Source organism: Notamacropus eugenii, chromosome X (genome assembly GCF_028372415.1).
Source record: "Notamacropus eugenii isolate mMacEug1 chromosome X, mMacEug1.pri_v2, whole genome shotgun sequence".
Classification (NCBI taxonomy): Eukaryota; Metazoa; Chordata; class Mammalia; order Diprotodontia; family Macropodidae; genus Notamacropus; species Notamacropus eugenii.
This window is the reverse complement of record NC_092879.1, coordinates 74072501-74095027: the sequence shown is the minus strand read 5'-3', so window position 1 is coordinate 74095027 and position 22527 is coordinate 74072501. Positions and strand designations below refer to the sequence as shown.

Below are 22527 nucleotides of genomic sequence, written 5' to 3'. Positions count from 1 at the left end.
CCCTTTCTTTGTTTTTTTTTTTCTAAAAGAAACTCAGGATTTATTCTGGAATAGATAGTCCATATGGAGAGTAAGGCCATGAGACCAGACTACTGGCATTGTAGTCAGAGGTGGGTGTGGAGCCTTGCTCTGCTCTTTACTAGCTAGGTCACTTTGGAAATATTACTCCCCTTCTCTGAAGTTCTGTTTTCTCATCTGTAAAAATAAAAGAATTTGAATTCATTGATCTGTAATCTCTCCTAGCTCTTAATCCTATGATAACTCTAGATGTAGTCAAGACCTAAAGTTAGCTGAGAGTTTGGGTGTGGTGGTGGGGAGATCTATGTGGGGTCACCTGCCTTTCCCAACTTCCTCCTTCTCTTCCTGATGCAGGTACTGCAGAACCTCTGTTTGGCTTGGTTTGACTTTTGCCTTGAGAGAGCAATCTAAAATTCTCCCTCCCTTGGCAGGATACCTCAGGGTGAGTTGAGGGGAGTAAGCTGTCACTGGAGAGAAGAGGTAAACAAGACGATGTAGACTGAAGAAGCCAGGAATAGTCAAAAGAAACCTAGAATTGGAGTCAGTAGACATGTATCTTGGTCCCTGATTTCTTCCACTAACTAGCTGAATGACCTTGGGGGAGTCATTTCCTCCTGTATAAAATTAGAGCATCAGATTAGATAATTGCTAAATTACCTTTCAGCTCTGACAGTCTTTGTGATGTCGTGAAATATAAGAGCTAAAGAAGAAGACTTAGAGCTCATCTGATCCATTTCACAGGTGACCCAGAGCTCTGGCACCAAGTTGAAGGTATTTTCTACTACACCAGAATTGGTACTTTCCATCAGTCAGTTGTACTAGCAAGAGTTCATGTTTGTATAGCACTTTAAATTTAGCAAAACATTTTACATGTATTATCTTGTTCTATCCTCACTAGACCTAGGAAGCAAGAACTATTATCATATTCCCCATTTTACAGGTGAGAAAACTGAGTCTGAGAGAGGTTATACCCAGGGTCATATAGTTAGTAGATGACTGAGGCTGGGTTCAAACTGTGATCTTCCCAAGTCCAGCACTCTATGCACTGTGCCACCTCTGATATTCTGTGTTCCATGATCCTTTACATTTCTAATAGTCTGTGTTGTCTGTTCTGAGGTCCTTTTCAACCCTTGATGGTCTGTATTCTGTGTTCTAAGGCTCTTTCTGGTTGTGACATTCTATTTTCTACGTTTTCGGATCCCTTTCACCTGGAACATTCTCTATTCTAAGGTCGCTTCCAGCCCTAACACTCTTATGAGTCTATGACCATGTGATGCAATGAGCTAGAATCTGTCAGTCAAGGAGAGGCAGGAGGGCAGAGATGGTAAGAACTCTTGGCAGTGACTACTTTCTCCAGCTCCTTAACTCTCCTGGCATCAGATTTTCCCAGTTTGCCCACCAGATGCCCAGCACTGGTTTGCTAGAGGGGTTAATTGTGCTCATGGCTATTTGGAGTCTGTGTGCAGAGAAAGGGAAAGGTATTGACAGAGGCACACTTGGAGTTGAGACTGATTTCAAATCCTGAGTCTGCCACTTAGTAGCAGTGTGATCTTGGCAAAGTCATTCAATCTCACTAAGGCTCAACTTCCTCATCTAGAAAGTGGAGTCAATAGTACCCAGCACTGTAAGGATCAAACGAAAGGCTTTGTGGGGGTAAGACAAACCACACTGGATGTGTTTTCAGAAGACCTAGGTTTGAGCCCTGCATTTTCTGTTTACTACATTATACAACAGTGGCAAGGCCCCTTCCCCTTTAGAAAATGAGATTCGATGATCTTTGAGGTTTCTTCCAGCTTTCAATTCTTTGCTCCTACATGTAGTCAAAAAAGGTTATATAAATGCAAAGACCTCTTTTCCCTTCAGCAGCCTTTTGAGGACCTCCCAATGCCAGGCTCCCAGGCATGCTGGGCAGGTTCTTCGCAGACTTTGAAACCTCATTGTGCCGCATGTTCCTCTCTCCTCTCCCCACCCCACCCCAACTATATGAACTAAGAAAGATAAGCTTTGCAAGAGCTGACAGGGCTACCAAACCATTGTGAGGAAATCCACTGATTCTCCCCACCTCCCTGGGCCCCCCCTTCTCCTCCATCTTGGCAGAAAATGCAGCAGCTGTGATGAAAGGACCGAAACTTGAGGAAGATAGGTTGAGTCAGATAAGCAGTCAATTCCCTGGCACCCCTGGCAATTTTCTCCCTGCTCTTTGATGGCCTTTCTAGGTAGAATCTCCCCTTCTGTCTGTAGTTTTCTTGCTTGTCTCTGCCCCTTGAATTTCAGTACCATATAGATACGCTGATACTGACCCAGCTTGGCATTTAGATTTATACATATCCCTCAATGCAGGCAGCATGCTATAATAATGGAGAGCTAGTCTTGGCATCAGGAAGCCCTGGGTTCAAACCCCACCTCTCATATATTCTGGCTGTGTGACTCTGGGCAAGTCGCCTACCCTAACTCCCTAAAGAATTTAGGTTGCCAAGCTGGTCCTGATCTGCATTTCTAGGTGTTTCCTCTATCAGTGAAATCATCAGTCTGGTACTTACCCCTTTCTCTCAGAGTGACAGAGCAGTGTAGTAGAAAGAAATCTGGATTTGAATTCAAGGCATCTGAGCTCAAATTCTGTCTTTGATATTTGCTAGTTATGTAAACTTAGGTTAGTCCTGTTCCCCCTGTGGTCCTCAGTTTTCTTCTATGTTAGGTTGAATGCATGCCCATCCTTCCAGTTGCTCAGGCTTGTCACCTCAGAGTCACCTTTGGCTGCTCCCTCTCCTATACCCAGCACATGCTGGTAATTGTCCGCTCACCTGTTAACATCCATCATCCTCTTTCTCCACAGCTCTACATCAGGCCCTTATTTCTTTCTTGCCTTTTTAGTGATAAAAACAGTTCCAAAATGGAATGGGCCACCATGGAAGGCAATGGATTCTCAGGCTTGGGGAGATTCTAGAAGAGGTTAGATGTCCATTTTCTGGACAGGCTTTAGAGGAGAAGATGCTCTGGCAGGGGTCAGACTTGGATGCTTTCTGAGAGATTTTGTAAAAGAAAAGTATTTTATAACTGAAAGTTCTATGTAAATGTCAGTTGTTATGTTATTCAGCTCAAACTCTGTACTGTTCTCAGCTTGTTCTTTATTTTGGTAGCTGAGCAAATATCCCTTTCCTCTGGGGCCTCTGGGGCCAGTTGTGTTATCTTTGGAGTAACATGGCAGCAGGATACGACAGAACCCAGAGCTTCTGATTCCTAAGTCAGTGCCTTTGGCCTTCCCCCATTTGTACATTTTTGTGGCCCATCTTTCATACTAGCTTGAGGAAGTAGACAGAGTTTTTAGGAAGGTGTGACTGGATAACAGTTCATAGGAAAAGGATCTATGGGTTTCAGTGGCCTATATGCTCAATAGGAGTCAGTCATGTCATATAGGCAACCCCCCAAGTTAAAGCCATCCTAGGCTGCACTGGGATTCTTGTGTTTAGTTCTGAGTGCCCCTTTGGAGGAAGGACATTGACAAACTAGAGGGTGACCAGGATGATGAGGGAAAGGAAACCATGTCCTACAAGGATCAATTCAAGAAATTGAGAGAGGGGAAGACTTAGGAAGATGTTATTATTGTCTAAAGCTATATGAAGAGCCATCATATTTGAAGAGGGATTGGTTTTGTTTTGCTTGACCCCAAGGAAAGAAGTAGAAGCAATAGGTGGAAGTTGCAGAGTGACAGATTTTAGTTCTACCAAGGGAAACTCCCTTACAATTAGAACTATCCCAAAGTTACTCAGTTGGTAGCACCTTCCCTCTCACTCAGTGGGGTTTTCAAGCAGAGGCCACATAACCACTTGCTGGAGCTGGTTACAGAATGCTCCATAATATCTTTCAACTCTGAGGTTCTCTGAGTCCCTGAACCCTGGAGTCAAAGATCTTGGAGACTTGGGTTAGAGTTATAGCTCAGCCACATGCTTAGATGCTTCACTTGACCTCTCCAGGCCCGAGTTTCTTCCTCTGTAAAATGATGGGATTGGACTTGGTGATCTCTGAGGTCCCGTCCAACTCTAAATGTATAACTTTTTGTGACCATACACTCATTGAGAACTTGGCTATATATATTTTTTGTTATCTCCCTTAGCATGAGATGTTGCACATAATAGATATTTAATAAATGTTGATCAAATGAATAAATGCCCAATCCGTCCCAGTAGCCATTCTCTTGGCAGCCTGAGTGACCAGCCCTATGGTTGGGTTCCATAAATCCAGATTTGTGCTTAAAAGTCTCCAACCTAGATATACTCTCCCCCTGACCTACCCACATGCTGGGATGTCCCCTGCCAAAAACAGCCTCTGTCCCAGAAACAAAAGGGGTGAGACCTGAGATTCTGAACAATCTTGATTCACTGGGCAGAGTGCATTTGTTACCTTGGAAACCAATTGCAGCAGGGTCCCACTTAATGAAATTTATGAAATCAACTTCAAGACATCTTGATTAGGAATGTGCTAAAACATATACAGTTTGATGAAGATGCACAGTCTGCAGATGTGCACAAAGACGGTCCTCTTATATTCCAGGTCTGCTAAGAGCATAGAGCTTTCTTTCCATTTGGTTTCTGAGGAAGCTGTTAGTTCCTTTTCAGAATGTTGGCATTTAATTTTAATTTCCATAGGAGGTTTTAGCTTAATTGGCACAGTGGCAGTTTTGATTCCTGGTGCCTGCTTTCTGCAAACCTGGGTTATTAGACCTTGAATGCAAAGGAAATGGAAGGGTGGGGCAAGAACCTTGCCAAGGTGGATAGAAGGTCATAGAATAATAGGATGGAGAATGACAGGCTTAATGGAAGAGCCAGTGAGGGCCCTCAGAACATAGCACACCAAAGTCAGGAGAGATCTTCAAAGTATTTCATCAAAACAAATGGTACAAAAGAAGACGCTGTGTTGCTGACAAACCAGACTTCTAGTTCAAAGTTCTGGGTTTGAGTCCTGGCTCTGCTCCATCATAGCTGTATGTCTGGGAGCCAGCCCTTTGAGCCAAAGTCTCCCCATCTTTAACATGGACGTGATCATGGACTTTGTTGCTTGACAGGCCCTTAGAGAGCCTCTAATCCCATGCCTTCATTTGACAGAAGAGGAAACTTGCCTTCTCTGTTGAGAGGAAGGGACTTGCCCAGGGCAATGAAGGTTAAGAAGCTGAAAAGCCAGGATGGATTGTACTTGCATCCTCCTCCTATTTTATGGCTTTCTTTGTGAAGAAAACAACGTAGAAATAGGACTCGCTGTCATTATTTCTTCTGTCAGCTTGCCTGACTATAGCCCATAAGGGCTTTGCAACCATCTGGAGTTTCTGTGGTGGTTTAATGGTTAAATCATTGCTCACCCTAGCCTTGTGTGGATTTAATTCAGTCCTTTGGCATGGAGTTCGCCAAGCAGAAAATCTTTGAAGTCAGAATCATGCCTTCTGTTCCAGGCATCAAATGAGATCTTCTCACTGTTTCAGCTGCTTTCAAATGCAAAGTGGGGACCCAGGTATTTGTAAACCCTAGCTAAGGCTTGAAAATCACAGCCCCCTATGGGTTACTGGCCACCTAAGGCTTCCAGACTTCTCTGTAACACTTCCAACTTGATTTGTCCACCACTAAATCCCTACAGGTCACAAAGGGGGGATCCCTGACATTAAAAATATATTCATTTATTCAAACAAATATTAAAATGGATCTCTTGTTGTTAATCCTATTACACCTCAGTTTTCTCATCTATGAATAAGGTTAGTAACCTGTCTAAAGCAGGGACTCTGCTCTGCGTCCCTTGGCTCCTATAGGTGGGCTTTCCCCTCCTTTTCCAGGCCATATCCTTAGAATGCTACCTACACTCCACCCACTAGCCTCATTTCCCTTGGGCTCCTCTTGTGAACTGCCCTGCTCTGATAGGTGAACTTTCCATTTATCTTGCCAGCTACTGAGAACCAGGCCCTCAAAAACTTTTCCTAGTCATCTCCATGCCAGTCCACCGCTGAGGCTTCCCCCATTCCAATTCTCCCTTGTGTGTTGTCATCTGCCATTAGAATGGAAGTGCCTTGAGGATAGGGACTGTCTTGCTTGCTTGTATTTGTATCCCTAGTGCATGGCACATAGTAAACATTTAATAAGAGATTTCTTTCTCCATCTGTCATAGAGTTGCTGTGAGGCTTACATGAGATAATGGACAGTGAGAGGCTAAAGCCCTATGGGTGTGAGGCATCATTATTAGAACTGATAGGGATAGGAACTGGATTTGTGATTTCATTAGCATAGGGAACTCATAGATGAGGAGTATTGACTGAGATGCCCCCAGTGCAAATCAGCACCTTCTGGATAACGCATGGTCCTCCAGACATATCTGGAACACGGACAAGTGATGTGACTTACTCAAGGTCACACAGCCACAATGTGTCAGAAGTAGAACTTAAAGCCCAGTGTTCATGGCTCTGAAGCAGGCTCTATCTATCCCACTATCCTGCTTCTCTTTTATAAGTGGCATTGACTGAATTCTGATTAATGATGAAATTGTTTTGCTGAAGGCAAAACTGGGAATAATATTAACTCCCCTTCTTATAGCAGTTTAAGGCCTATACTCTGTGTATTGCACAGAGAAGGTACGTGATACAAATTGGTTGGATCAGATAGAATCAAGTGCTTTCCTTACAACAACCCTTTTAGGTAAGGCGTAAAAATACCTTTATTCCAACTTTATACTGAAGGATCAAGAAGGGAAATTAATTACCCAGGATCTCCCAACTAGTACGTGTTAAAGTCAGGATTCCAACTAGGGTCTCCTGATTCCAATTCTACTATATGGCCCAGAAGTGCCTTTAGTTAGTTTCTCCTACTTGCTGACTATAAAAGGTAAGTTTATTGGTGGGGGCTTGTGGATTTTAGAGATGCATATTTCAGGTAGCTATAGAAGCACCTTGTGAGTGCTAAGTTAGGGAGGTAACTCAAAAGGGGTACTCCAATATCTAGCAAAAATAGGTTTCTCTGAATCTCTGCTCCTAAACCTCTGGACTTTTCCACCATGCTCCTCTGTGGGTATCTTCCACCCCACTCTGTGTTCCTGCTAGAACCATTTGGTTGATTCTCCTCATTTTACAGATGAGAAACTAAACACTGCAGTAGAAAGAATATTGGCTTGAGTCAGAGTGCCCTATTTCAAATCCCAGCTCTGCCTTTGTGGCCTTGGACAGGTCAGTTGACCTCTGCAGGCCTCGTTTCTCATCTATAGAATGAAGACACTGGACTAGAGGAGCGCTTCTCAAAGTTTGTGGTTTCATTGTTAAAAGTTATTGAGAACCCCTCAAAGAGCTTTTGTTTATGTGGATTCTCTCTATCAATATTTCTTTTATTAGAAATTAAAACATGTTAGCATTATTATGAAAATAATTTTGACCTTGTGAACTTCTTGAAAAGGTTTCAGGGACCCCCAGGGATCCCTGGAGCATGATAGACTAAAGTATCTCTAAGGTTTCTTCCAGATCTAACCCTATAGCCTTCAGTTGGATGTTCTGCCCAATACTGGCTTAAGTTTTGTAGCCACATCTCCCTGCCTCTCCCTTTCCTCTGTGACCTCATGGACCCTCCAGCAGTCACCATTATTTTTGCACCTTTGTAAGTTATTGATTTTTATATTGGGTCATTAGCATTGACAGATGCTTTTAATTAAAAGAAACACACACACACACACACACACACACACACACACACACATTACCTCCCTCTCCCCAAGTTCCCAAGAGGCAAACATTCTAATTTGGCATGACATTATCAGGCCTAACAGTTGTTGGCATGTGAAATGTCTAAAAGATCATCCGTTGTTACCATAGCCTTATGGAGTAGTCAAATAAGTTCAAACTCGGGATGTTTTTGAAGTCTGAAGTCTCCCTGGGGATGTCTTTCATAACATCTCTGAACTGGCTAACGCTACAGTAAATGAAACACACAGAACCGGATTAAAGGGTTATTTCCCTGGAGTGTCAAGCTGACAGAGATGGCAGAACCTTAGGCCCCAAACATGACACACTGCCAGTGACAGGAGGCGCCCTCCCCAGGCCTATCCTCACATTTCAGTGCCAGCAGCCTAGGCCAAGAAGACAGCACTGTGACCATTTCCAACAGGTGGTCAGGCAGCTAAGCTGGTCCGAGCAAAACCAGAACTTAGAAGAGCTAGGCCCTTGTTAGGGCTCAAGGTAAGCCAGAGTTTATCCTTGGAACCATAGAATCTTCTAATTGGAAGGGACATCTACAGCTACCTATCATGCAGTGGATGTAAGACTGCAGAACATAAAATGTTAAACTTTAGGGAAACTTTAGAGATCATTTGCCCCAACCTTCTGATGATATTGAAGAAGAAACTGGAGGTTAAGGAGATTAAAGGACTGACCCAGAATTCCAAAGTCAGTGACAAAGCCAGTACTCCAGTCTGGGCCTTCTGACACTAGGTCCAGCACTAAACCACACTTCTTTGCCCTCTACAATAGCCCCAATAGAACATTCATTATTTAGCCTGCACTTGAAGCATTAAGGGTTGTGCAAGTCCTGGAAGCCAAAACCAAGCAAAAGATATAGTGCCCAGTTGGGCAGAGGAGTCTTTAACTGGAACCAGTTAAAGAATCTGGGCAAAGTGCTTGGGCTTTGCATAATTAGGGGACCAAGAATTGAGACAGTGGTGGTTCAGCTGGGGGCAGATGAAGGAGCACCAAGTCCTACAGGGGTCAGGCTGTACTTGATCAGGTGAGTACAGACTTGTGTGTTAAGAAAGTGAAACCAAAGCTGAGTGAATGTCACCATATCGATTGTGTGGTGTGATGTTAAGAGCCCTGGATTTGGAGTCAGAGGACTTGATTTGGCTACTTGGCAGCTGCATAATCTCAGGAAAGTCATTTCCCCTCATTGAGTCTTATTATAAAATGAAGGGTTGGCAGTAGAATGACAAAAATTGGTAGGGCTTCAGGGAAGCATTTGTTCTTATATAGTGTTGTGGTAACTATAGATTGGTGCAAGCATTCTGGAGAGCAATATGACATTATTTAATAGAAAGTCACAGAACTGATCCTACCTTTTTATTGAATGACTCTCATGCTATAAATTTGTTCTGAAAAGGTCATTAAGAGGAACTATATGTGTCGAAATATCCATATATGCTCTTTGTGTAATAGTCAAAAATTAGAAATATTGCAAAATGACTGAATAAGTTAAGATGTAGTAACATAATGGAATATGTATGATGTTGCTATAAAAATATAAAGTATATAATGAAATATAGAAAGACATATACGAAGTGATGCAAAGCAAGATCAACAGAACCAGAATGAAGGAAAGAAAAGCAATTTATTCTGTGGATCAGCAGCATAAGCTGTGAACTTACATGAATGGGGTTCAGTATTGGGGGTTATGTTAGCTTTCTTCCTCCTACCTTTGAAATTACACATCTTAGCTCATTTTGCTTCTACTAAGTTCCTTTTGGAAATCTTGGAATATAATTAAATTGTAGCTTGTGTCTAGGTCTTCACCAATGTGGGTAAAAGGTTTCTCAGTTCCTTTAAAAACATTCAGGGTACCAGTGCATACTAAGTATAGGACAGACTTTATTGCTTTCCATAAAAAAAATACAAAAACAACATAAAAGAATCATAGTAGGCCATTAGCAAGCAACATTCTCATATCTCTCTAATGAGTTCCTCCCTTCCCCAAATCTCTATGTAGTTCTCCAGACTCATAGCTTTGCCAGAGGGGCAACCTCCCATCATTTTTATAAGGCCTCCTCTTGCCCCTAGAAACCCATTTAGATACCTAGCCTTATGCTATTACCTTGAGTGCTTGGACTTCCCCTGTAAGGAAAACAAATTTGGGATTTTGAAAGAAGCAACTCTTTTCCCATAAGACCTACATCATCCAAATAATTGATAGTAGTACTATGGGCAGGACAAAATTCGATTTTTTTCTGTCTCTTTCTCCACTCCCATCACCATTCACTTACTGTGCCTTCAGCTTCAAGGGACTTTGTACCCAGTCTTCTTCTTCTCTTCTCCAAGAGGCTGGCACTCCCTAGAAACTGTCCTTTTCCCTACCACCTTGCCCCTCCAATTTCTCACTCTAAATTCAGTCACTGAACTCTCTAGGAATTTGACAGTGTCTCCCATGCTGAGTCTATGTGGTTCTCTTCTCATGGGTCCATGTGTTTAAGAACATATGCCTCTGCCCTGTGCCTCTGTCTCTTCAGGGTCTGGGAACTGTTGATCCCACTTATATCACTGTTGTAGCTGCTGCTATTTCTTGAGCTGAAATGTTACCATTCTTGGGGCCAAGGCTTTGCCAATATATATGGATGCTCCCAAGGCACCGAAGTCTACATTCAAGTCTCTGGACATTGAACTCTGCACAGAAAGGGGGAGAAGGGAAAATAAGTCCCAGTCTGTAACAAAAATGCTTTTATTTTTTTTTAATTAATTTATTTAACTTTTAACATTCATTTTCACAAAATTTTGGGTTCCAAATTTTCACCCCATTTGTCCCTTCCCCCCACCCCAGAACACCGAGCATTCTAATTGCCCCTATCACCAATCTGCCCTCTCTTCTATCATCCCTCCCTTCCCTGTCCCCACCTTCTCTTTTGTCCTGTAGGGCCAGGTAACTTTCTGTACCCCATTGCCTGTATTTCTTATTTCCTAGTTGTATGCAAGAACAATACTCAACAGTTGTTCCTAAAACTTTGAGTTTCAACTTCTCTTCATCCCTCCCTCCCCACCCCATTCCCTTTGGAAGGCAAGCAATTCAATATAGGCCATATCTGTGTAGTTTGGCAAATGACTTCCATAATGGTCGTGTTGTGTAAGACTAACTATATTTCCCTCCATCCTATCCTGCCCCCCATTGCTTCTATTCTCTCTTTGGATCCTGTCCCTCCCCAAGGGTGTTGACTTCAAATTGCTCCCTCCTCCCACTGCCCTCCCTTCCATCCTCCCCCCAACCCTGCTTATCCCCTTCTCCCCCACTTTCCTGTATTGTAACATAGGTTTTCATACCAAAATGAGTGTGCATTTTATTCCTTCCTTTAGTCGAATGTGATGAGAGTAAACTTCATGTCAAAAATGCTTTTAAAGCCTAGTACAAAGACCACAAACAGTATGAGCATCTCCAGTCACTGAGACCCCTTCACTTATTCTCTGTCTGATAGCATGATTGCAGTTCTTGCTTTTTTGGATTCATTTGATTCACAGTAAATTTTGTTTCAGCCCCTAATTTTTATTCTATGTATATCTTTGAGTTTTAGTGTGTTTCTTGCAAGCAACAGATTGTGGGGTTTTGTTTTCTTTTCCAATCTGTCACTTTTTTGTTTTATTGGATTGTGTAATCCATTCACATTTAAAGGTATATATATATATATATATATATATGTGTGTGTGTGTGTGTGTGTGTGTGTGTGTGTGTGTGTGTGTGTGTGTGTGTGTGTGTATATTTAAAGGTTAGGTTTAGATTTTCCTCCAATTGTCTCCAATAGTGGTTCATAATTGTTCTCCCCCCATTAGAATTTCCCCGCTTCCTCTGTAAAGAAGGTAATTTGTCTCTTCACTTAATTTTACCCATTTGTTGTTGTTCAGTTGTGTCCGACTCTTCGCGATCCTGTGGACCCTACTCTCCATGGGGTTTTCTTGGTAAAGATACTGGAGTGGTTTGCTATTTCCTTTTCTAGTGGATTAAGGCAAACAGAGATGAAGTGACTTGCTCAGGGTCACACAGCTGGTGAGTGTCTGAGGTCAGACTTGAACTCAGGTCTTCCTGACTCCAGGCCCAGCATTCTATCCACTGAGCCATCTAGCCTACCCTTTAAAGCAGCCCTGTTCTCATTGGTTCTCTCATATGTGAGCCATCCCCCACCCCTACCTGTCTGTTTCCCCTCTCTCTAATTCTGGGATTTTGCTTAACTCAGTTCTTTTTCCCTTCTTCCTTGTATCTGATTCTTAATTTCTCCCCTCTTGTTTTTCCCTCTCAGTTTAAGTAATTGAGTAAAATCCTTCCTACTCTCTCCTTTTAACATGTTTTCATTTTAAAATTTCATTTTCTGTGCTTTTCCCCCCAAAACATTCTTTCTTTCTTTCATTCTCATCAGTATTTCTTTTCCCCCTTTATTCTATACTTTTATTCTTTGATTCATGGACATTATACTTATTTAGTCCTGATTTAATCTCTGCATTCTTCATGGTATCAAAGTTTTTTTTTCAGTTTTCATATTTCATTTTATTCTACGGTAGAAATTCCCCCTTTCTCTGAAAACAACAGCAACATCTGAAAACAATAACTGACTATCCTTTTTTTGATTTTCATTTCCCAAACTTTGTCTATTCCTATCCCTCCTTCTTTCAGAGGTTTTCCCAGTTTTTCCTGTGTATTTCTTGTTTGCTCATTCTTTTTTTCATTAAATTATTTTATTTGTTTTCAGTGTTCTACAATTATTTCCTTATATCTTAGATTTTTTTTCCCCTTCCTCCCCCTCTTTCCCCTTCCTTCCCCACTCCCTCCCTGAGATGGTATACAATCTTACACATACATTCCTATTAAATACATTTTCACCTTAGTCATGTTACATAGAAGAATTAAAATGAATGGGAGAAACCATAAAACAAAGCAAAAGATACAAAAAATACAAAAGAAAATGGTCTGTTTCATTCTGCAATCCAATTCCATATTTCTTTCACTGGATGTGAAAGGTATTTTGCCTCAAGAGTCCATTGGGAATTTTTTAAGTCATTGCATTGCAATGAAGTATTAAGTCTACCAGAAAAATTCCTTGCACACTGTGGTTGTTGCTGTGTACAAAGTTCTCCTGGTTCTGCTCCTTTCACTCAGCATCAGATCATATAAGTCTTTCCAGGCCTCTCTGAAGTCTTCCTGTTCATCATTTCTTATAGCACAATAGTATTCCATTACATTCATATACCACAATTTGTTCAGCCATTGAATCAAAGTTTCTAAGGTACCTGTTTTGAGTTCCCTCTTCTGAACAGGTTCTGTGATACTGCCTTGTGGGTCATGGGAAAGAGGGCACTGAATGACTGAGTCAGGGTTTACAGATTAGCATTCTCTGCTGTTAGTTCAGTAGATTTTTACCCTGTTGGGGTTCTTGGTGTCCTTGACCATAAAAATAGCTGAAACTGCTTTTGTATAATTACTCTTTTGGAGAGATTGTGAGGATTGGAGAAAATGTCCAGTCTTTCATCTTGTTTGTCATATGACCCTCATTCTCAGTGAGACCTGAATGGGTCTCATTTCCAATCTTGTTAGCTCCTTAAGTTGATCACAGAACTCCCCTGATTAATCTCACAAGGATGGGGCAAGAAAGACCAAATGTAAAAATAAAATTGATAGCTGGTATTTATGTAGTGTTTTACAATTTGCAAAGCATCTTATAAAAACATTCATTCATTTGATCCCTCACAACAACCCTGGGAGTGGTGCTATTATTATCCCCATTTTACAGATAAGGAAGTTGAGACAGGTAAAGTGACTTGCCCAGGGTCACACAGCTGATAAGTGTCTGAGGCTGGATTTGAATTTGTCCTCCTGATGCCAGGGTCTACCAGTATTTTCAAAAGGGGTATATAACCAGTTCCCTTTGATCTTTGTACATTGGGGGACTTCAAGATTTAGTTGGCGTTTCTGTAGGCATTTCTGTTCTATCAGTGTCGCATGGTTAGTCAGTCAGTGGAGCTGGGATGTGGCTGTAGACCCAGGGCTCTTCCTACTATCCCCCGCTGCTCCAATATGGGTTGTTGACCAGCCTCCTTCTTTTCACAGTTGCCTTCCTCAAGCTGCTCTACTTGTCTGTGGCCTTTCGGCACTCTCCTTGACCCAGCTAAAGACCAAATCAAGAAACGAGGAAGAGACAACAGAGCAGACAGAGCACACAGAATCGCCCCAGCTCCGGGAAGGTGGGATCATTGGGGAAGAGTGAGTAACACCTACTCCTGTGCCAGGTCTGGCCTCTGCCCTTCTCTTGCCGGAGCACTTGCCAGCAGGAGACAGGATAATCCTAAGGATTGGGAGTCAAAGGAAATATGGGTTCTTGGACCTAATTTTGTAAGGTCAATTGCCATATTTTCCAGATATAGACTCATCGATTCTTAGCATTAGACCGTAGAAATCCAGAGCTGAAGGGGCCTTAGAGCAGAGAATGTCATATTTGGAGGGGGTTTTCATACAGAGAATGTCAGAGTTGAGAGGCAACTTAGAACAAAGATTTTCAGATTTACAAATGGCCTTAGAACAGGGAATGTCTGTGCTTGGAAAAACCTTAGAATGGAAACTGTTAGGGCTGAAAGGGACTTTAGAACAGAGAATGTCAGAGCTGAAAGAGACCTTAAAACAGAGAATACCAAAACTGGGAGGGACCTTAGAACAGGGAATGTCAGAGCTGGAAGGAACCTTAGAACACAGTCTTCGCAAGCTGGGAGAACTTTTAGAACGAAGAATGTCAGAACTAGAAGGCTTTTTAAGACAGAGAATGCTATACCTGGAAGGGATTTTAGGGCCCAGATTGTCAGATCTGGGAAAGACCTTAGAACAGAAACTGTCAGAACTGGAAGGGGTCTTAGAACAAAGAATGTCAGACCTGAAAAGAGTATTAGAACAGAGAATGTCTGGTCTGAGAGGGGCCTTAGAAGACGGAATGTCAGGGCTGGGAGGAATCTTAGAACAGAGAATGACAGAGCTGGGAGGGAACTTAGAACAGAAAATGACGGAGTTGGAGCATATCTTAGAGCATAAATTGTCAGGGCTGGAAGAGACCTTAGAAAATACATTTTCAGAGCTGGGAGGGACCTTTGAACAGAAAATGTCAACACTGGGAGAGATCTTAGAACAGAGAATGTTGGCACTGGGGGGCACCTTAGAACAACGAATAGCAGAGATGGAAGAGGTCCCAGAACAGGAAATGTCATTGATGGAAGGGATCTTAGAACAGAGGATGTCAGAGTTGGGAGAGATCTTGGAACAGAGAGTATCAGAACTGGAAGAGATCTTGGAACAGAGAATGTCAGAGGTAGAGGGTGTCTCGGAACAGATAATGTCTGAGCTAGAAGGGATCTTGGAACAGAGATTGTCTGAGTTGGAAGGGATCTTGGGACAGAGATTGGCAGAACTGGAAGAGACCCTTGGACAGAAAATGGCCCAACTGGAAAGGGCCTTAAGACAGAGAATGTCAGAGTTGTAAGAGACTGTAGAACAGAGAATGTTAGAGGTGGGAGGGACCTTAGAATACAGGATGTACCTACCAGCTGGACAAGACATTAGAAATCATCTAGCCTACTTCCCCCTTTGCTTTTCTTCTCCCTCCTGCTGCCTCTTAGAGCCCCCTACACAGCTCAGTGCCACCTCTCCTCAGCAGAGGATCAGGGAAATGGAAAGAAAAGATAACTTATGTTAAGCTACTTACTTCCTGGTTAGCTGCTCTGGTCAGTTAGGATTGGGTAGAAGAGGTTGGGACCATTCAAATGAGGTTATGGATTATCCTGGGACCACAGCTAATTGAGAGATGGCTGTACCTGGTATTAGTGAAGGGGAAGTTGTGGTACCTTGACTTGATCTACCCTTCTGCAGGCTGTAATTGTATGTTATGGGTAAGTGTCCAGAGCCCGGTTGGGGGTCAGCTCATCTGTGGCCGTCACTTAGCAGCTGGAACAACAGCTGGAGCCGGAGCCGTGCTGAAGTCCCATCCGCGGCGTGGGACCCAGAGCAGCAGGACAGAGAGGCCTAGGGGTCCAGGCTGAAGCCTGTGGTGAGAGTGGGGATGGTTGGGATTCTTGGAGAGTGTCCTGACCTCTGCTCCTGAGCTTCCTCAGTTGGCCTAAGCTGTCACACCTTTTTATCACATGGCAAGCCCCTAATTAATAACAGTAAAAATCAAGGGCCACATTGTCCAAGAGAACAAGTGCCTCAAGGGAAATTTGCATCTCTTAGCATAAAATATGTTTGTCAAAGTTGGGGGTGGGAGGGAGACCTTTGGACAGAGAATGTTAGAGCTAGAAGAGAACTTAGAACATGGAAAGTCAGAACTGAGAGGGCTCTTGGAGTACAGAATGTTAGAGCTGGGAGTGACTAGAACAGAGAAAGACAGATCTAGGAAGTTCTTCAGGGCAGAGAATGTCAAAAATGAAAGGAACCTGAGGACTGAGAATGTCAGAGCTCGAAGGGATCTAAGGACATGAGTGTCAGAGTTGGAAAGGAATTGAGAATATGGAGTCAGAATTGGGAGGGGTCTAAGAACACAGAATGTCAGGGCCAGAAGGGACTTTAAGACAGAGAATGTTAAGATCTGGGAGGGATAGCTTATGAGAACTGATAGGGTTTTAGAGAGCATCTTGTTCTACCTCCTCATTCCTCAGGAGGGAGGCGTCTCCAGAGATGCCATAGAAAGTTAATGCCAGAGCCCGGTCTCCTGATCCCAAGCCAGTGTTTTAGCCACTCCTGCCCCCTACTTGTAACTTGTATGTGAATTCTGAAGATCTTCCTTCAAATGAACAATCGGCCTTGCTAAGTGTAGAGTGTTGATGAATTTTCAGACTCTTGCTGGATTTAGAGCAGCCAGAGACCTTAGAGATCACTTCACAATCTGATCTGAGGGAGATGACATATCCACAAATAAGTGTGATTACGAAGTAGAGTGTGATGAAAGCAAAGGCCAAATCCAGACAAAGAACTCTGGGAAAATTGGAGGAAAGAGAAAACATACCCGGGGAGACTGGAGAAGGCTTCTCGAATAGAGGGACCTGAATTGAAACTTTTCAACAGGTAGAAGTGAGGAGGGAATGTGTTCCAGGCATGGGGGATAGGTTAAGCAGAGGCGGCAGACAGGGGAGGGTGAGGGCCTCCTGCCATTCCAGATCTCTCTCTGCCTAGCTGTTCTTAACCCTGTTCTTCTGGGCAGCTAAGTGGCTCAATGGGTAGAACTGGATTTGGAGTCAGGAGTACTTGAGTTCATATCGTCCTTTCGTACTTACTAGTTGTGTGACCCTGAACCTCTCTCATTCTCAGTTTCCTTATCTGGAAAATGGTGAGAATAGCATTTATCTCCCATGGTTGCTGTGAAGATCAAATGTGTTAGCACTTGTAAAGCACTCTGTGAGTGCTTGCTATACCATTGGTATTGTTAGTGTTGTTGATGTCACTGTGGCTCCTGGTCCCTTGACCGTAGCCCCTTCCAACTCTCTCTCTCTCTCTCTCTCTCTCTCTCTCTCTCTCTCTCTCTCTCTCTCTCTCTCTCTCTCTCTCCCTCCCTCCTTCTCTCTCTCTCTCTCTCTCTCTCTCTTCGCATGGATGCCAACTTTCTTCTATTCACATTCTTGATCCAAAGGTTGACCAGTTCACCTCTACACTAACTTCTATCCTTGAATCTCTTGCTGCACCCCTTGTCTTCTTGCTGCCCATGCCTTGCCAAACTCCAAGCCAAGGTTCCCTCCAGCAGTCACCTTCCTTACTCCTGCCCCTGGAGAGTGAGTGGCATGTAGTTTGGCCCACTGGGTCACCTCCCAAGTTCATGTTCTGTAATCTCATCTGAGGCGTCACTGCTGCTTCTCAGTCCCCGTTTCTTCCTTGTTGTCTCTGTATCACACTTCTGTAGTGGCTCTTCCAAAACTTCTGTCCTCTAGCCCTGTGCCCCATACCCTCATGTTCTTCCTTTCCTCTCACCAGAGCATCTCTCTGGGTTACTTTTGTAAACTCATGACCAAGCTGGCACCCCAGGCTTACATGGAGCAGGTTCGATCTCAGAGGAAAGCTTCCCCCCCACCAAATCCTATCTCTTTGATTCATATTCCCTTGATCCCAAACTGCCTCTGGGAAATTTAAGGATGTAGCTCAAATATAGTTTATCTTTTGGACTGTAAAGACATGGACATAAGCTCTTGAGATAATGCATATTGGTTTCAAGATATCCTTTCTTTCATTCCCAGGATATGCAGAAAACACATGAAGGATTCATAGTAGCCCATCAACAATAAAATTCTCCTCTCAGCTCAGCAGGTCCTATCTTTCCCTAGGGTCCTTTATAGTCCCCCTAATTGTCAAGAGATTCTTTATCAGGTCAAATTGAACTAGATGGCCTCTGAGGTCCCTCCCAACTTTTGAGTACATACATACAGCTGTTCTAATCAATGCTCTGGCAGTACTGGGAGTGAAAGGTGACCTTTCTTCAAGTCCCACACAAAGTCTGGATTGTTGTAGCACCAGCCAACAATCCCCAGAATTAATGGGGAGACGGAGGAGTGAGTTATATTTAGGCTGAGTACCTGGCAATTTTCCCCTACTCAGATACACAAGGGCTTGGTTTCCTAGGTCACTAGTCCAAGTACCATCTATGTATACATACCAAGTGAATACCAAGTTAGATATGTCAGTCTCTATCCTAGAGATCTCAGATGAAAGAGTTGGCAGAACACCTCTCTACTTTTTGGGTTATCAGGGAGAAAGAAGTCTTCTCTGAAAAGACTGAAAGAAGCACTACAGGAAGGAAAAAGAAAAAGGACTTGAAGAGGGATAGAAGAATCCTGACCTGTCAGGCCATTGGAGGGTTGAAGAAAGTGACACGGTAAAGGAAAGAACAGATATTTGCAGTTCAGTAATAGGGGTGAGGCTCTTCTTGCAGAAGGAGGAACTAGACCCTCTTAGAGTCAGTAAGCTTCTTGTTCTCAAAGGAATAATGATGTGAGTCCACAGGGACTTGGACAGAAAAAGGGATTATCCGAGGAGTTTGGGAAATAGGGGCATGGTGGAGCATTCATGATGGACTTCAGCTCTCCAGGAATTGATTCAAGTTATTCATCTGTCCAAAACAGAGGGGCTGATAATAAATTCTTGATTTTTTCTTAATGACAATTTGATTCTTTAAAAGGTCGAGGCAATGTGAGACCTGATTCTCACCAAAAGGGAAGAATTAGTTGTTAAAGTAGAAATGATGGGGAACCTTAAAGGCAACTGACCACTCTACCTTAGAATTCATAATAAAGAAGGAAAGGAAAGTCAGACAGATTGGCCTAAGTATTTTTTCTCAATAGCCTAAGTGTCTGATGAGGAAAGCACTGGGAAACAGCCTGACAGAAGTCTTCTGGCTAGTGACTAAATAAACCTTTGTTTGCATTTCTCTCACAGACTTAGAAGTGACTTGGGAAGGGTCCCATAGGTAGTTAGGAGCAGACATATGGGATTTGGACCCAGCTCTTTTGACTCCAGATCTGGAAGGCTTTTGATAGTGCCAGGTCCTTCTGCTAGCTATTGTTTAGAAGAGATGCAAACACCAGATTTGGAGTTTGAATCTTGTTTCTGCTTCATTTCTCACCCTCTGGGCCTCAGTTTCCTCCTCTGTAAAATGAGGGGAGTGGACTGGGTGATCTCTAACATCTCTAAAGTCTCTAAAGTTCATCCCAGGATCCCTTGTGAGCTCCATGAGGGCAGAATCCATGTCTTTTTTGGCTTTATATATCTCCCAGTGCCTACCACAATGCCCTGCACACAGTAGGTGTCGAGCAAGTGTTTGTTTAATTGAATTGCACCCTGCCAAGTGAGGCCTCTGGTTGTGATGTGGCCTGGGGCACTAGGCAACCTGTCACCTCAGATCACCATTCCCTGCTGGGGCAGGGACTTGGAGACTTCTGGAGATGAACTGATTCTTGTAGAAAGATAATGACAAGGTGTGAGATAGCCAGCCCTATCCCCTGCTCATTAGGGCCCTGGCAAAACAGCTGTGGGTTTAATGAGGCCAAGGCCAGAGTCAGATGCTAACTGAACATCCATGTGAAGACAGGGGGAAATGAGGGTAAAGCTTTCTGGGAAACAGCAAGCCACAGCCTCATCTGCTTCCTTATCTAGCCTATCCCACCGAAGACTCACATATCAAATGATCCCCTGGGATGTAGAGAGAACAGAAAATCCAGGCCTGGGAAGCAGGCATTAGAAGATAAAGAAGCTCCAATGCTACAGATAGCTCTTTGGAAAGCTGTTTGTCCAGCACTATTGGATTGGATTTGAAATCAGAGTACCTGGATTAGCGGTCCTGGCTTTGCCTCTACTTGTCATCCTTTCTGGGTCCCAGTTTATCATCTATAAAATAAAAGGGTGATCTCTAAGAACCCCTTATTCTATGACCTTCACAACCTTGTTGTGAGGGAGAAGCAAATTTGTTTCCTTAAATTCTAACTGCCTGTTTTCTCTTACCCTATTAACCAGAGTGAGTAAACCAAATCTTATTTGGGGGGGATGCAGTAGGTGGAGGATGAGGCCGTAAACATGCTTAGGTAGTAGCCAGCATGAGTCTACTCCATGTGGATCACATCCTAGCCTAGCAAAATATCTAGTAGGCCAGGACACACCTGGGAAGTTTCTCCCAAACCCTTTATGTCTCCAAGGCCTTTGATTTCAAGACTGTGTGAATTCCTTACAGTGCGCATTGTAGCTCCTGCCCTCCACCTTAGTAGTGTTGTGAAATGGAAAGACAATTGTGTCCTCTTTCCATCCCTCCTTGGCACCCCTCCTCATCCCTTTCCTTTTGAGGCTGAGCATTCCCAATTCCTTCATCTGATCCTCCTAGGAGGACATGAAATGGAGACCCTTCCCTGCCCTGGTTGCTCTCTTCTGCCTACTCTCCATATCAGTGTCTTTCCTAATGCGGAGTTCCTAGAACTGAACACAGGCTCACCAGTGTAGATTGTCTGCGCAGAGCAGAGGACGGTAGAGACCATTGCTTTCCTTATTTTAGACATGATGCCTCTCTTAATTCATCCTTTATCAGCCCCTTCGCTTTTGTAGCTGTCTTAGTTCCTCACATCTGTAAAATTAGGGGTCTGCTCTAGATGGTCTCCAAAGTCAATTTTGGTTCTAGAACCCTGTGCTTCTGGATTTGGCTCTGTGCTCTCACCATGATATATAGCTACTATTCTGAAGGTGGAAGAGGAAGTGTCACAAAGGGGATTGGAGATTGTCCTTCCTCCTTGGGCAGCATGTTTCAGATATGAGAGACTTCAGGTTAGGCATTGGGAAAAGTTTCTTGTTTTGTAGAGTTGCAATGTGTACCATATTATGTTTCCGAGGGAAGGTGGGAAAACCCTTTCTTTGATGGTCTTAAAGGAAACATTTAATCCAGGAAACCTTTGTTCATTTTTAAGTGCTTGGTGAGTGCAGAACATTGTGCTGGAGGAGCAATTAACTTTAGCTAACACATAGCCCTCACCTTCAAGGGAGACTGATTTTCAGGGTGGTTTGGAGAAGTGGTGAGGAGTAGGGCCCTTTGTAATTCAGATCTTAGATCAGACTGACCACTCTTATTTGTGACCTCGTTATCTGGGCAGCCAAGAAGCCTGGACTACTCCAGAGTGCCAAGCACAAAGGGGCTAAGAAGAAGCAGCAAGTTTGGGTAGGAGTAGAGATTCCAGGGCCAGGTCAGGAGGCCCCATAAATGAAGTAACATTTGAACTGAGCTTTGAAAGTAGTCTCAAAGAGAGGCAGGAATGACTAGAGAACTGACCTCAGAGCCAGGAAGCCCTGGGTTCAAGTCCTGCTTCTGACATATCCTGGCTGTGTGATCTTTGCCAAGTCATTGTACCTCTCAGTGCCCTAGGCAACTTTCTGTAACTCTGTGCTGCAGAGAGGGTGTCAGTCTGCATTAGTATAGGGAGTTTCCTCATCCAGGAATTTCCCATACCAATGAAATCTCAGGTCCAATTCTTAGCCCACTTTGAAAAGGCAGAGGTGAGAAGAGACATGAGGGACAGACAGCCTGTGCAAAGTCACAGAGATGGGAAATAGAGCATGAGCAACAACGCAAAAATGAACAGGTAGCTAGACTCCAGAGTACGAAAAGAGGGGTAATGCATAATAAGACCACAAAGGTAGGTTGAAATGAGGCTATAAAGGGCTTTAAATACCAAGCAGAGAAGTTTGTATTTGATCTTCAAGAAGTTTATTGAGAAGGGGAGTAAGACGGTCGAGACCTGTTGTTTTGCAATATCACTTTGGCAGCTGTGTGCAGGATGTGTTGCAGAGGGGGGAGACTTGAGGCCGAAAGACTACTGAAGAAGCAATTTCAGTAATCTGGTGAGAGATGATAAGGATGTGAGTATGGTAGCTGTGTGATCAGGGAGAAGGGAATGACTACAAGAGCTGTTGTGGAATTAGAATTGACAAGATTTAGTAACTGATGTGATACAGTATGACTCTGAGGTGGGAAACTTGGGTGGTTAGAAGGATGATAGTGCCCTCAAAAGAATCGAGACTCAGAAGAGGGGTGGGTTTGGGGGAAAAGATACCAAGTACAGATGTGCACATATTGAGTTTGAGATGTTTGTAAGACATCCAGTTGTAAATTCCAATAACCAGTTGGTGATGGACTAGAGAGCAGGAAAGAGACAGAATATGTAGATCTGGGAGTCACTGATATGGATATGATCATTACATCCATGAGTGCTGATAAGATCACCAAGGGATGGCAGAGTAAAAAGGGAAGAGGGCCTAGAGATTTAGGATA

At 43.3% G+C, this 22527-nt stretch overlaps 1 protein-coding gene across 3 annotated transcripts in view; it reads left to right on the top strand.

Moving 5' to 3' along the window:
• NEXMIF (neurite extension and migration factor) overlaps positions 1-22527 on the top strand; it is a 191605-nt gene that overhangs the window by 137850 nt on the left and 31228 nt on the right. For 2 of the 3 annotated variants that reach the window (XM_072626966.1, XM_072626964.1), the window contains one exon: positions 13815-13967. The gene's annotated coding sequence lies outside the window, so the exon portion shown is untranslated. The remainder of the gene's footprint in view (positions 1-13814; positions 13968-22527) is intronic. The other variant, XM_072626965.1, reaches the window with a different exon arrangement.